General features: G+C 36.6%; 1 protein-coding gene across 4 annotated transcripts in view; it reads left to right on the plus strand.

The window, feature by feature from the left end:
* The window catches only part of ELP4 (elongator acetyltransferase complex subunit 4), a 150,229-nt gene that overhangs the window by 19,665 nt on the left and 114,577 nt on the right, over positions 1 to 15,987 (plus strand). The window lies entirely within an intron of this gene.

Below are 15,987 nucleotides of genomic sequence, written 5' to 3' on the forward strand. Positions count from 1 at the left end.
AATTGAAGACCAGAATAGGCATAGCAGTAATGCAGAATGGAAGAACAGGAGTCTGGGGTGGGGTGCAATTATATTGAGTTTGTGTTGGGGTTTACCCTGCAGCCCCTTGTGTTACCCACCTCATTATGGTATTTACAACCGTTGTGGCTAGAGAGAGCTCCAGAGATGCAAAACACAGGCTGGAGACCATTGGCTAAGTTTGCACAAGATTCTTATGCTTTCCTTCCCACAAAAGATTGCACCCATGTACTGTATTAAACTATTTATAGAATAGTTGGTGGAGAAGAAAGATAATTTGTGAAAATGTCCTAGAACAGAACACAATCTATTATGCAGGCAGTCTTATTAGCAAGTTGCACAGTTAAAATGCTACACAAAATTATCCATTCATAATAATTTAACACAGTATGTGTGCGGGTTTTTCATAGATCATAGAAGTACAGGTCCTTTAATTGGAATTAACTAATTAATTAAATTGGTGGTCCAGTATGGAAAAATCCTGATTCAAGTCTTCCCTAAGCCATACAGGGAGTAGCTTTAGGCCAGTTATACTTTTTTAGCCCAGTCTGTCTGAAACATTGGTTGCTGTTAAGCTCCAAAAGCCAAGTTGGTAGATAACCTAAGTTATAGTTTAATTAACTCTTTGGGGTTTTTATTTTGTAATATTTTGTTTTTATTGCTTATATATTTTATTGCCTACAAATTCATTTTATTCCTTATGTTTCTTACAGATGAAAACATTCTTTTTATGAGTGTGTTAATTGCTATGACTGCTTTCTAGACAAATTTTACTATGCCATAAAATTGGCTTTTCTTAAAAGCTAATATACTGTACAAAAACCTTAGCGGAAATAGTTTATGTTAGATATCTGATAAAAGAGTACATTTAGCTGTAATATGATGCTGTGATGTAAGTTATACTTTGTGAGAATTGAAAATCTACATTAGAGTATGGATTTTAAAATTTCCATTGTCATGGACTTTCCATCATAATTATCAATAGTTCCTTTGTTGCCTAGCATATTGGTCACTTTTATACATTGAATAGTACTGTAGCTATTTTTAACTAAATGGGAGTTTATGGTTTTTTATAGTAATGAAGGAAAATATTGCCTGTTCTAGAAAGAAAAAAGATTGTTTATACATCATAATTTATCTTAAAAGTGTGTAATTAAAAGACAAGTGGAAAATAGAAATGTCCCATCAGCTACTTATGATATGTTATATGATCACCTAGCAATTTACCCATCATCTTTTGAAAACATATACGTGTCTATTGTAGTTAAAGCTTCTGTAGTAAGTCAGCATTAAGATGGGACATTGTTGAAAAATTACACTCCTGTTAAAAATCCCTTGGAAATACATACATAAAGTTTTAAGCAAAATTTTTAAAACATTTCTGTCTCTTTCTTTCATATAGTTATGGTCCAACATAAAAATTTGCAAAAGGAATAAAGTGAATCTTTAATGAATTATTTATTTATTTATTTTGCACTTGTGTCAGAAGCACCAAGGTGCTTTCGGGTTGAAAGGATTAGACAGGAGCGCCCAGTTGGGTGGTTGGTTCCTTTCATGATCCTGGCAGGAGCTGGAACAAAGGACGAGAGCTCACCCCACTCCGTGACAGCACTCAGGTCTCGAACATGAGCTTGCTAACCCCCAACCCAATAAATAATAAATAAATAAACCTTTATTGTCAAAGTACAACATGTGTACATTGAGATTAGCTGAGCCTCCCCCTGTGCTCTCTCCCCCCAACACACAGTGACAACAAACCCTCCATCCCACCACACTATGTGAACCAACTACACCACACACCGGCCTCCCAAGTCAATTCTGCATAAGATTATGTCCCATTCAAAAGCCTAACAGCCCACGGATAAAAGCTATTTTTCAGCCTGTTGGTACGGCTGGCTATATTCCTATATCTCCTACCGGATGGAAGGAGAGTAAAGAGATACCGTCCAGGGTGTGAGTCATCCCTGAGAATCTTCCTCACTCTTCCAAGGCAACGAGCCCTGGCGATGTCATCCAGTGGTGTCAGGGAACAGCCCACAATGTCTTGTGCTGTGCTCACTACCCTCTGTAATACTTTCCTATCCGCGGCTGTCAGACCGGCATACCAAACCACAATACCATACGAGAGGACGCTCTCTATGGTAGACCGGTAAAAGAGGGTCATTAGCTGTTGTTCTTCCCTGTTCTTCCGCAAGATCCTAAGAAAGTGAAGCCTCTGTTGGGCCTTTCTAGCCACCTGGGTTGTGTTAACTTTCCAGGTCAGATCTTCACAGAGGTAGACTCCCAGAAATTTAAAGGAGGAAACTCTCTCTACACAGTCCTCCCCGATGTAAAGTGGGGCAGGTTCCTCTTTTTTTCTCCGGAAGTCTAACACCATCTCTTTCGTCTTGCTGATGTTTAGGTGCAAGTTGTTGTTACTACACCATATGGATAGTTTTTGTACCTCCGCCCTATATGCTGTCTCATCCCCACCCAATGCCCTAACCCAATGCCCTAACCATGAAAGCCACCATGTTCCTTTCATTACATAGTTTAAAAAAAAAAGCATTCAAAAAGTGCTCTTGGAAAGACTAGACTAGACTGGGTGAAGGAATACAAAACACTGGTTAGAGAAGATATTGGAATGCTGAACAGGGGTGAATACCTGACACAGCATTCGTGCAGTTACGGCTTTGAGGCCAAAGGATAAAACTAGCTGCAAAGGTTTTCAGGTTAAGGAGCAAGGGGTTACTGGTACAATTATTTTCATACTGAGCTTGGAACGTTGTCTTCTCTCACTTACATCAGGGCCCTTGATAGGAATTGGGCTTTCCAAATGATTTCAGTGGAATTAAATTTTGCGTTATGTTCATAGCCATCACATGTGCTTTTGGGAAAGACCGTTTGAAGATGTGGATCTTGATATCTTCAGGGTTTTTAAATTTAAGGTTTTTTATATTTTAATGTTATTTTTTTAAAAAATAATAGGCTTCAGATATTTTTTTCCTTTCAGTAGCTTTGCTTACTATTACTCTATTTGCTTACTATTATTATTATTCTATTTTATTCATAAAATGATTCTAAGGTTTTCCTTCATTAATTTAGAAATATGGAAATATACAGTATGAGGTTGGCTAAGACCATACCTTAACAGTCTGATAAAAGAGTGACATATCTTTAATTCAGAATGCATTTATCCTTTGAGTCAAATGTCCATTTGATTTCAGTATATTTGTATCTAACATATGTTTTCCATATGTGAAAATATTTAGTCCTGTAGTTCTGATTAGATCCATGTCAATGTTTTCTGTTCTGAATATTTTAATAAATATTAGGCAGTTTTAAAATTACGGTAGATTTTTGTATGGAAATGTCATAATTCATTCATGGATTTTTACCAGAAATGCTGAGAATGACTGTTTTTAACCACATTGTTAGTTCAGTACCTAGATCCAACTCTCTCTCTATCCTTTCCACCTGAATCAAGGTAGGTTGTACAAGTTTTTGACAGATGCCTGGAGATAGTGCTGAACTGGATGAGGGCCAGAAAGCTAAAGCTGAATCTAGAGAAAACAAAAGTGTTCTGGTGAGTTGATTTTTTAAGCCTAGGAATTAGAAAGATAGCCTTTGCTGGCTGAGGTAACATGACATCAAAAGGAACAGAGCCACACCTGTTCATGACTCCATCTCTCAATAAACTTACAGATTCATTGACAAGAGACCTTGTAACCAGGGTTCATCTGCTGCACCTCCTGCAGCAGGACAGGAAAACATACCCTCGTGGATCAGTGCTATCATAATCTAATGATGACATATGTGTAAAACTTACATTTCCAAGAATGGAACATCCCACAGAAATCAAGAATACTCTTGTTGCTCCAAACAGAACACCACACCCCAAACTTCATAAACTTTCTGTTTAAAGAGTGAACTTCAAGAAAATGGCTGGGCCACTCTGAGCAGCATGATCTGGGCTCAGAATATTAACTATTAGGCTACTTTAAACAAACTCCAGAAGGTATACTTAATGCAGAATTCAGCGATATTGTTTAATTTGTTCTTCTAAATAGGTTGGATCATAATAATCCTATAAGCAACACTGGTTTGCTGTTAGCTAGCAGGCTAAATTTAGAAAGTGCTAGCACTGCTATATAAAGCTCTTAAAGGGTCAGGACTTACATTTGAAGGATCACTTTCTCTAATATTCCAGAACACAAAGGCCTTGTTTCTGACCCCAGAAATTAGTTCAGTTCATAATGTGGTAATCAAAAATTAGGCTTTCTTACTTGTAGTTCCGTATTAGCATTTGCTCTGGGGGAAAAAAGGTCCTGTATTTGAATCCCTGGCCACCTTCATTATTCTAATCCAGAGTTCCCCAACCTTTTGGGACTGGTGGCCTGGAGCGGGGGGGGGGGGAGTTTGAGAAAAGAGGGGATGATTTTGTGTAGGGGGTAAATGTATGAGTGGATGTGTACGAACACCCATTGCTTGTGCCAGTGGAACCGTGAGCACTCGCATGAGTGGGACCGCAAGCGCCTGCGATATTTATGGTGACGCTCACTCGAGTAGGGCCACAAGTGCCCATTATGGGCATAGCTAACATGTTTTTGACAAACCACTCAGACCCGCAGCTTATCTTATTATCTAAACCAGGAATCCAAAAATTGGATGACGTATAAACCACGGACAGAATTGGGAGCCAGCATAGAGCAAGCAGAGCTGCACTACCATGCTGCTGATTCATCTCTGTGCCAAATATGATCAAATTATGTCCTCCATTGGAAAAATTCCCATGTTTTCCCCATTTCTACCATATTTTTCTTGCTACAGAAAATCTGTTCACGAGCTGAGTTAGAATAACTATACTATTATGAACCATCTGTCTAGACTCTGGGAGCTCCTGACAATTTCATCAAAATAACCATTGCTAGAAATAAATTTTATGGATATTTCTTTAATAAGCAAAAAGTGTTCAATTATTTACCAAATGTATTCCTTTTGTAATCTAGGTTCTAGTTAACCATATATGATATATAATAATGAAATAGATTTCTTTTTTAATACATCATTCTGTATGTACTGATAAAAATAGTAAGTTATTTGTTCAGCTTTGAAATATTACTATGTAAATATAACTTCAAATATTAATTGATAGTTACAGTTTTAACTGCAACTGTAGATTTATCAGGCTGACAAATCAGTGAATGCTTATCAGAACACAGAGGTTTGAAGATGCATAAATAAATCATAATTTTCAGCAATATTTATTTTTTAAAAAAATTGGAAAGATCAGAGTGGGCTTTCCACATACAACATATTACTAAATAATAGCACAGTAGTAGTCCTCCAGCATTTAAAATAGCTTAAAGAGAAGTATGATGCCAGTTGTTAGTGTAATGCGTTGGTAATTAAGAGACTGTGAGGTTAAGCTTCATTAACTGTTGTGGAATTGTGTCTTTGATTTTATTATACCCCAGAGACTAGGAGAAAAGAAAGAGGTCACTGTATTAGAATCTGACTTTGTTTAGTACATCTGCCAAAGAATGCAAGCAGAATGCAAGAATGCATTCCTAACAGAGGGGAATAATAGAAATGCAAGATTTATTTCAATATTAGTTAAAGGAGGAAATTCCTAAATATTTAGAGATACAAAGGCACACTTTTAATTACATTAATTTTTCTGTTTTGTCTGTAATCTTTTTTGATTACAAATCTTCCATTGGCATTGTGAATTGTGTGCATATGTGCTAAAAGGACATTATAATATAAAATATACATGACCGGGAGAAAGCTATTTATTTGAGTTTATGATTTTAAATAGAATTATCCTTTCTTCTCTTAATTCTGTTAGAAACTTGTGGAGTTTCTTGTTTTTCTGTTTCAAAATGAAACCTGGAGGGACATGTGTCCTAGATCTCTATTGTTCTGTAACTGAATGAATGGTATTCATAATTTTATTCTCCAGACCATTCTAGTTCATGTTTATGCATATGCAGCAGGATTCTCTTCTGCTCTAGGGAGATTCTTGATGTGTGCAAGCAGTGTTTCACTTATAAAGGTACACAATCCAATTGGGAGGTAAAATGATGAAAATCAAATTGCTACTTAATGGTTTAAGATTATATTTGAATGTGTTACTTTGGCCTGTACATAGATAAGAAGATTAGTCCATATATTACTGGAAAGCTAGCCAAGACAATGAGTTTTCTATAGGTTTATTGAGAATTTTTATACAGTGATTGATGGGGTGGATGGATGGATGAATTTATTTTTAACCAAGCCTTCTAAATATATTGAGGTACAAATATCATCAGCTTCTGGTTGGGGAAGATTGACCTAATTTTTTTTCCTTAAAGGTTCTATGTGTTACTCCCATCTTTGCTTTACTCTTTTTAAGAAACATGCAATATATATGAGAAAGGTATCCATGATCCTCCTAGGACAATGCTGCCCAAGTGGATATTTTTGGATAAAATTAAGATACTTCAGAACAATTTTCTGGCATATGTAGTTTTAAGAATTAATTACAGAATTACACTGATCGGGGGGTTTAATTACAATTTAGCAAATTAAGAGTTTTTATTTCTCAAATTTGCAATGCTTATTTCTCTCCGCTGGTCACTATCATCTTAATGTACTAAAACTTCCATTAATTTGCATTAATTTGTTTTTATACACTACTTACATACCTTTACCTCCCTTCCTCATTTATGTAAATGAACTTAGTTTTATATCTAATGGTACAACAGCCCAACCTAAATCCAGGAAGTCATCTGCAACACCTACCTACCTTTTGTTTAAAATCCTTCAGCAAGAGAAAATCTACTACTAATTTTAGTAAACAGTTCTACTACTAGATATCTTTTACCATCAAGAAATTCCTTCTAATAATCAGCCTGAGTCGCCTTTCTTTTATTTTCAATGAGTTAGCCCTTGTTCTAGCAGTTTCAGCTTCAATGTTTATAATATCTCCCCTAATTCTCCCACACTCACGCCCAAATAAATAAGCTCCTTTAACTGTTTTTCATAAGGCTTAGTTTCCAGATGCCCTGTTATTCTGGTAGCCTTCTTCCAAACCTGCACCAGCTTCTTTACCAATAAGGTAAATGTTTTCTTGGAAATGCCTATAATAAAGCAAGCACATAAATTAGCATCACTTTTATTTTTACTACAAAAGCTTGTAGCATTCAAGAAAATACCATTCAAAACAGCAACGGGTGAGATATATGTTTAGGAGCCATTAAACACTTTGTCTGTGTTTTCAGTCTAAATAATTAAAATATAGTTTAGGCAGTTTTATCTTAAGTTTGTTCCTATGCTAACAGTAGGTACATAAAAGTAGCAGGTGTGTTTCTCATTGTGAGCAGTAGAATATAAGAACAAGAGGCTTAGTTAAATGAGTACTTACAGGGGATTTATTCTAATGATAATCTCTTCTAGAACAATGGACAATGACTGCTGTAAATTGTTTTGGGTATATGGCACATAGTTATCTTTATGTCAATTAAAATGTTGCAGGTGTTACTGAGAAAACACAGAGTAATTTTATTAGAGGTGAACACCTGAAAACTAATTTAAGCATGATTGTTCAAACTGTTCAATATATTTACTATCAAAAACCATGCGCATAACCTAAAATATTATCAAATGTTATTGAAAGAATAAATGCTTTTCATTACAGCACTAAAATGCTTGTGCACATTAGTAATTTTATATTCAAATCAGTATGGAAAATATACAGTAATATAATAAATCTCTGAGGGATATGGGCAGTTTAGAAATATAATTGATAAATATGATTAAATGAAATCCTACATTTCATTGCTCATTGCTCAGAAATAAGTTTGAAAAGGTGAAAAAAGTGTATGGGATTTCATACTTGGGTTTTTTGTGTGTTTTTTTAGAAAGAAAACATTTGCTTTCTGAGTACTTTACCCATCTTTTCAATTGTATAACTAGCTAAAAATAGTGATCAATTTCTCTGGATAGTAAAAAGCCAACAACAAAATTACACAGGTCAGTGTGAGTAATGTTGGATTTTGATTTAGGGGCTTTTTTAAAATGTCATCAATATAAACAAATATTAAGGCTAGCTTTCTCTAATGGCTTTGAAAACAGTTAATGGAAAAGTAGATAATGGTACACCACCAAACTATTAGAATTTGGATTCAGAACAATGAAATTAATCCACATATTCTTCTCTCTGTTCTTAGAGACATATTTGTTAGTTTGTTCTAAATTATCATTCATCTTTTAAATGCAAATGCAATGAAGAAGTCTTATAAAAATGAATATATCTATAGATTTCTTGATTATGTTATGTTCTGTATTTGATACTTCGCAAATATATTAAATATGCCATTCTCCAAAAATGTTCACTTGTTATATTCTTTATAATCCTAGAATCATGTTCTACTCTCATTATGACATATTAGTATGCAGCTTTGTTTTTTAATGATGTGAAGAGCAGCCTGAGCTGGAAGATATAGTTAAGCATAACATCAATTTAGAGTCCTTGCGTTGCCACTAGAGACTCAAATCCAACCCCCATGAATTCTCATGTCCCTTACCTAGTGCCAGTTTAGCTTTGACCATTGGTTGACTAAATTCTTGTGTATAGTAGCAATAATAAACTTTCCGTGCTTTTAACTCATAGAATGCTCTTGGTTATTTGCACCTGATAGTATATTCATAACATTAACATCTTTCACAAATATTAACATAGCAATGCCACCATTTTCATAAATATGACAGCTTCACGTGACTTAAGGAAGAGGGTCTCATCCTCCAGTGTAGGAATGTGGTTACCTGAATAGATTTGTACTTCAGTATACACATATAATTCCTTTATGTATGAGCTACACTGATTACCTGTTGGTCTCCAGATGCAATTCAAGGTACTTGTTATCACTTATAAAGCCTTGATAGCTTAAAGCTTAGATATTTACATGAGCATTTTTCTCCAATTTGGTTTGACCATCCTGTAAGAGCTCGCAAGGGGGCATGCTCTGGATCCTAGCTACAAAAGAATGCCATTGTGTGGAGTCCCAGAAGCATGCCTTCACTGTTGCCCTTCCTGTCCTCTGCAAAAGCTGTCCAGAAGTAGGTTTTACCCCATTTCTTCTGTCTTTCATAAAACTGTTAAAATACTCAGATTTTCCAGAAGACTCTGCATCAACATAATTTGTATATTGAGTAAATGATTGCTGCTTAACACATTGCTTAATAATCTTGTTTATATGGTATTTTATCCTGTAGGATTTTAATATTTTTAATTATTTGTACATTGCCTGGAATCTTTTTGATCAGTCAATCCTATAAATTGAATAAATAATAATCATTATTATCAGTGTTTCAGGTCAAACACTATATTCATTTATCACAAGTGGCTGTGACGTGGTTTAAAGATATCAGTAATGTTGGTTGCAGATGAATTATATTTAGTGCAAAGGTAGAAAGAAGCCTCATCCTCTTCTAGGTATATGGAGCCCCTAGAGATTTCCAAGATCAGTCCTCCAAAATGTGATACACAATGTGTTTAATTCTCATGGTTTTTGATAGTTTTTGGGTTATCATTTCATTCAGATTTCTTAAAATACTGTAAGCACACACACACACACACCGCCTTTTCTGAACCTTACACCAAACAACAGCCTTCTATTTAGGATTTAGGAACTGTGATCCCAGAGTTCTGAAGGAGCTGGCAGATGTTATCTCAGAACCACTGCACCATATCTTTCAGCAACTTTATTGATTAGCCCTTGGGCCATATCAAAGTGCAAAGTTCCAGCAACAAATTGTTACTAAAATTTGATAAAAGCAATTTAAAATGGAATTTGATAAAATACAATTTAAAATGGAATTTGATAAAATACAATTTAAAATGGAATTAAAATAAAATACAATTTAAGATGAAATAGTAATAAAATACAATCTAAAATAAAATTGTAATAATGTACAATAATTTAAGATATACCGTAGTTTCCGGCGTATAAGACTACTTTTTAACCCATGAAAATCTTCTCAAAAGTCAGGGGTCGTCTTATACGCCGGGTGCTGAAAATTTAGGGACAGGGCTGGCTGGAAAACCTGGAGCGGATTTCCCATTTAGTCTGCGCAGGGAAAGCGGGACCAATTGGAGAAGAAGCTGCAGTCTGTGATTTTTTACAGGCTGGGGTCTGGGCGTCTTTCCTTCTAAAGTTGAAGAGCAGCTGTAGTATATCCCAACTTGAAAGGCAGGTGGGGAAGGCAGCAGCCAGAGCAGTGGCTTAGCTCTAAGGACACATTTGACTCAGGAACTGGGCGGGCTGGCTGGAAAACCTGGAGCGGATCTCCCATTTGGTCTTTTTTTTTAAAATCCCATTTATATCCTGCCCTTCTCTGAAGACTCAGGGTGGCTTACAATATAAAGCACAAATCAATGTGCTTAGCAATAGCCTTAATTCTGTGTATATGCCTGTTTATTAGGGCTTTCACACACCCCCAAGCAGCATTATTACAAAGTCAGCTTATTGCCCCCAACAATCTGGGTCCTCATTTTACCTACCTTGGAAGGATGGAAAGCTGAGTCAACCTTGAGCCTGGTGGGATGCGAACCTGCACTAATTGCAGGCAGCTTGTGTTACTTAAGGCTCTGCGCAGGGAAACTAGAGTGAATTAGGAAAAGTGAAAAAGTGAATTAGGAAAATAGGGAATGGTTGCTGGAATCAGGGCCTGCCACAAAGAAGAGGGAGTCAAGCTATTCTCCAAAGCACCTGAAAGCAGGACAAGATGTAATGGATGGAAACTAATCAAGGAGAGAAGCAACCTAGAACTAAGGAGAAACTTCCTGACAGTTAGAACAATTAACCAGTGGAACAACCTGCCTCCAGAAGTGGTGAATGCTCCAACACTGGAAGTTTTTAAGAAGAGACTGGACAGCCATTTGTCTGAAATGGTATAGGGTTTCCTGCCTTAGCAGGGGGTTGGACTAGATGACCTCCAAGGTCCCCTCCAATATTATTATTATTATTATTATTATTATTATTATTATTATTATTATTATTATTATTATTATTATTATTATTATTATTTAATCCACTTGCACTGTTTTATGTTTACATGTTTGATGACAAACAGCCTTATGTTTATAAGTGACAGTTTTCCTACTAAGCACCTGCATGTCATAAGCATTTGAATTAAAATTACCATATTAAAATCGAATCTGATGTTTTTTAATTTTTATTTGGTGTGCGTTGGAAGAGGGGTAGTCTTATATGGCGAGTATAGCCCAAACCCTATAATTTAACAGGAAATGTAGGGGGTCGTCTTATACGCCCAGTCGTCTTATACGCCGGAAAATACGGTAGATAAAATATGATAACATTATATTTTGGAGTCGCTCTTGCAATCTACCCCAATCAGTCCCACATATGCAGATCTCAACCGGATCATTTTGTTTAAGTACTGTGCTACGTTAAATGCTATTTTCAAGTTCTGGCTGGACATAAGGTAAGTTATTTTGATGTGGGGATCCCAATGGGTCATTAGTTTGGTATATAGACCAAGATACCTGTCTCTCACCCTCTTATACAGACAACAGTCAAATAGGATGTGAGCCAGGTCCTCTACCTCTGCCGCTCCACAAATGCAGAGACGCTCATTGTATGGTATAGCATGAAATCTCCCATATCTGACCATTGTGTCAAGCTGTTCAAATCTCGCTCTCGTAAATATCTCCCTAAGATGTTTTGGGAGTTGTAACTTCAAATAACTGTTTACTTGAAAAGTACGTTTGTATTTACTCAGCCATTTCAAGTTACCCACCTTACTAGGATAGCTATATCAGTTTGTGCTTCTATATCCTTAATTTTTTGGGCAACTCTTTTTTTAGATTGTTCTCCTGTTATGCAAGAGACAGGAAGGCCACAGCTTCTTACAAAATTTGTTACTTTGGTGATCCAGGAGATTTGTGATTGTAGTTTTATTTGCTCTAGTAGGCATAATTTGGGGAGTCTATCAGTCTCCATTTCATTAACTTTGCACCAATAGTTATAAGCTCTAATTTTAGACAATGCCTGAATTGTATGAATTCCCAATTCAGCTCTAACTGCTGCAGCAGATGTTCTTGGATCTACACCCAAAATACATCTCAAATGCTGGGACTGTGTTTGTTTTATGACTGTGGTTGAGTAAAGACCCCAAATTTCTGCTCCATACAAGAGCATTGTGGTAACCTTAGCCTTATAAACCTTGAGTAATGGAGCTAGGGACCCTGGGTAACTATGGTTCTTTAGTTTGAGCAATAAATTCAAACGGGCTTTTGCTCTAAATGTACTCCATTGATGATGGCAGGCCCAAGATCCAGTCTTGGAAAAAGTTACTCCCAAATATACCTGCTCAATTGGTTCACTGTCTAATTGCCACTTATATCTCTGATGGTTTCTTCCAAACACCATTATTTCCGATTTAGATTTGCTAATGATTAGGGAGTTATCCTGGCAATAAGAGCTGAATCTTCTTAATAGCCTACGTAATCCTACTTGTGAGTATGATAATAAAATCATATCAGCATAAAGCAAGCTGTTACAGTAAGTATTTAGGATCATCGGCATGTGTACCATGGTATCCTTCATTAACCCTGGCAAGTCATTGATGTATAAATTAAATAATAATGGGGCCAGGATACACCCTTGCCTTATCCCTTTATTTGTGTGAATCCTGTTAGTCAGGGCCCCATTAACCCCATACCGCACCCTCAAACAGGTACTTGTGTAAAGGGCTTTAATCAAAGCCAGGAGTCTGGGTTCTATTTTAAGAGATGTCAATTTACTCCATAGTATGTCTCTATTTACCATATCAAATGCTGCTGTAAGGTCTATGAAAGCAGCCAACAAGGGTCTCCTCTTATAGGCATATTTGGCAATTAGATGGTTCAAGACAAAGCAGTTATCAATAATAGATCTGTTTTGTCTAAAACCTGCTTGTTCTTCTGTGAGGATGTTGTTTTCCTCTACCCAGATTTCAATTCTTTTCAAAAGGTACCTAGCATATATTTTTGCTACAATGTCAATCGGGCTGATGCTCCTATAATTACTAGGATCCTTTTTATTCCCTTTTTTATATATGGGGACAACTATTGCCATCTTCCACCCATCTGGTATATGGCAGGTGTTATTTATGTGTGTAAAAAGACCTGCTAATACAGGGCCCCACCAGTTGGGAAATTTCTTAAATAATTTTGCTGGTAAAAGATCCTCGCCTGGGGCTTTATTGCTCTTTAAGCTTTTAATGATGGACTGTATCTCCTTTTCTGAGACTGGTGGCCAAGGGGGGAGAGTTCTAGGATTTACCAAATCACTGTTTAAAAATAATTTCTTTACCGATTCGGTGGGGGCAAACAAGCACTGATAATAATTCTCCCAGTCCGCAGCAGAGATTGGTATGTCAAATGCAAATCTCCATTCCTTCAGGATACCTGCTACAGAGTGCCAAAATAATACTGAGTTATGACTTCTGGCAGCCAACTCGAAATGGCAAAACTTTTCTTTAATGTTATAGTTTTTTTTATATTCCCTTCTTGTGTGCAGCATCTGAGCTTGTATATGGCCAGTAGGACCATATCTTTCAAAAACATTGGAACACTGGGGAAATAACTGAGGATTGGAAAAGGGCTGATGTGGTTTCCATCTTTAAGAAAGGGAAAAGAATGGACCCAGGAAACTACAGACTAATCAGTTTAACATCAATACCTGGAAAGATCCTAGAAAAGATAATTAAAAAAACAGATCTGCGAACAACTTAAAGCAAACAAAGTTTTATATATATATATATATATATATATATATATATATATATATATATATATATATATATATAGTGGACACTATTTAATATTTTATTGTTATGTATATGTAAGGGTGTGTTATGTATACATATGGTGTTTATAGTATATTTTAGGTGTGTGTCATGCATGTGTTTCGCTTTGAGAGTGGGCAACTAAATTTCATTTTTGATGTGTGCCGTTGTGCCCACAGTAAAAAAATGACAATAAAGATTATCTTATATTAACTAGCAGCCAGCACAGGTTTGTTAAAAGCAGATCATGCCAAAGCAATCATTCTTTGATAAAGTGACTAAACTAGTAGACCAGCAAAATGCTGTGGATGTAGTATACTTAGATTTCAGTAAGGCATTTGATAAAGTAGACCACAACCTACTCCTTGGTTAGCTAGAAAAAGGTGGAATAGACAACATCACCACCAGATGGATCTGTAGCTGGCTGGCAAACCGTACTCAACAAGTAGTCCTCAATGGCACTACATCCACATGGAGAGAAGTAAGCAATGGGGTATCACAAGGTTCTGTCTTAGGCCCAGTACTCTTCAATATCTTCATCAATGACTTAGATGAGGGAATTGAAGGCAAACTCATCAAAATTGCAGATATCACTAAACTGGCAGGAGTATCCAACACCCCAGAAGACAAACTCAGAATCCAAAAAGATCCTGACAAACTTGAACAATGGACCCTGTCCAACAAAATGAGTTTCGATGTAGAGAAAAGCAAAGTTTTACATTTAGGCAGGAAAAATCACAAGATACAAGTACAGGCGAGACCTGGCTTAAAAACAGCAACTGTGAGAAGGACCTTGGAGTCCTAGTAGACGATCACTTAACCATGAACTAGCAGTGTGCAGCAGCAGCCAAAACTAATAAAATCCTGGTTTTTATAAACAGAGGCATAGAATCAAGATCACACAAGGTATTAGTACCGCTTTATAAAACTCTAGTAAGACCACACCTGGAATACTGCAGCCAATTTTGGTCACCACATCACAAAAAGGATGTTGAGACTTTGGAAAAAATTCAGAAAAGAGCAACTAAGATGATCAAAGGCCTGGAGACTAAAACATACAAAGAACAACTGCATGACTTGGGTTTGGTTAGTCTAAAGAAAAAAAGAAATGTGGAGACATGATAACAGTATTCCAGTATTTGAGGGGCTGCCACAAAGAAGAGGGAGGTCATGTTATTCTCCAAAGCACCAGAGGGCAGGACAAGAAACAATGGTTGGAAACTGATCAAAGAGAGAAGCAACCTGGAATTAAGGAGAAACTTCCTGATAGTGAGGACAATTAACCAGTGGAATAGTCTCCAGAAACTGTGGGCAATTCATCACTGGAGATTTTTAAGAAGAGGCTAGACAGTCACTTGTCTAAGATGGTATAGGTCTTCCTGCTTGAGCAGGAGGCTGGACTAGAAGACCTCCAAGGTCCCTTACAGCTCTATTCTATTCTATTCCATTCTATTTTAGATTTTGTATGCCAGCCAGCCCACCAATCAAAACACCACCTTCACACAGGAAGGAAAATTTGTGGAGAGCAGATGAGAGTAAACTAGTCTGCAGAGGAAACTTCTGCTTTTCGTTAGGATAAATGATTAAATGGCAGTAATAATTGCTTTGTCAGCCCTGATCCTGTAAGATAGAATCCTAGAAAACGGGGGTGGGGGAGAAATAAAGCAAAGTTATTAGTTGGCCTTTCTCTGGATCGCTTACCTTTTCTAAACTGGTCCTTCTGACCTTTCTTTCAGAGCATGTCATGTTCACAGCTTTAACTTCCATGTCCAGAGCCATCTTCCCTAGCAAAGCCTCTGAGATTCATAGAGGCTTCCTTTGATCTTGCCATGGTGCCTTATTCTTTCATCTTTAAGTTGCGTACTATTTTATTTATATATTTATGTCTCATCTATAAAAGAGAAAATAGTGTGATCTCCATTCTGGGCCGATTCATAATTATTTTCCTGCTCTGTTCTAGCTCAGAAGATGATGTTAACTCTTTCCAGGATTTTCATAGGGCAGATTCTCTCGTTCTGGACAATGTCTGGATGTGCGACTTCAGTTCCTCAAATTTCCTAACCATGGGAATCATGGGACTTGAAATCTACACATCCAGGATTCATTCAGATTGGTGAAGGCAATTTTAGAGGCTAGCATCCTTTGCTCTACTCA

The sequence above is a fragment of the Vipera berus genome (assembly GCF_964194415.1).
Source record: "Vipera berus genome assembly, chromosome: 1".
Lineage (NCBI taxonomy): Eukaryota > Metazoa > Chordata > Lepidosauria > Squamata > Viperidae > Vipera > Vipera berus.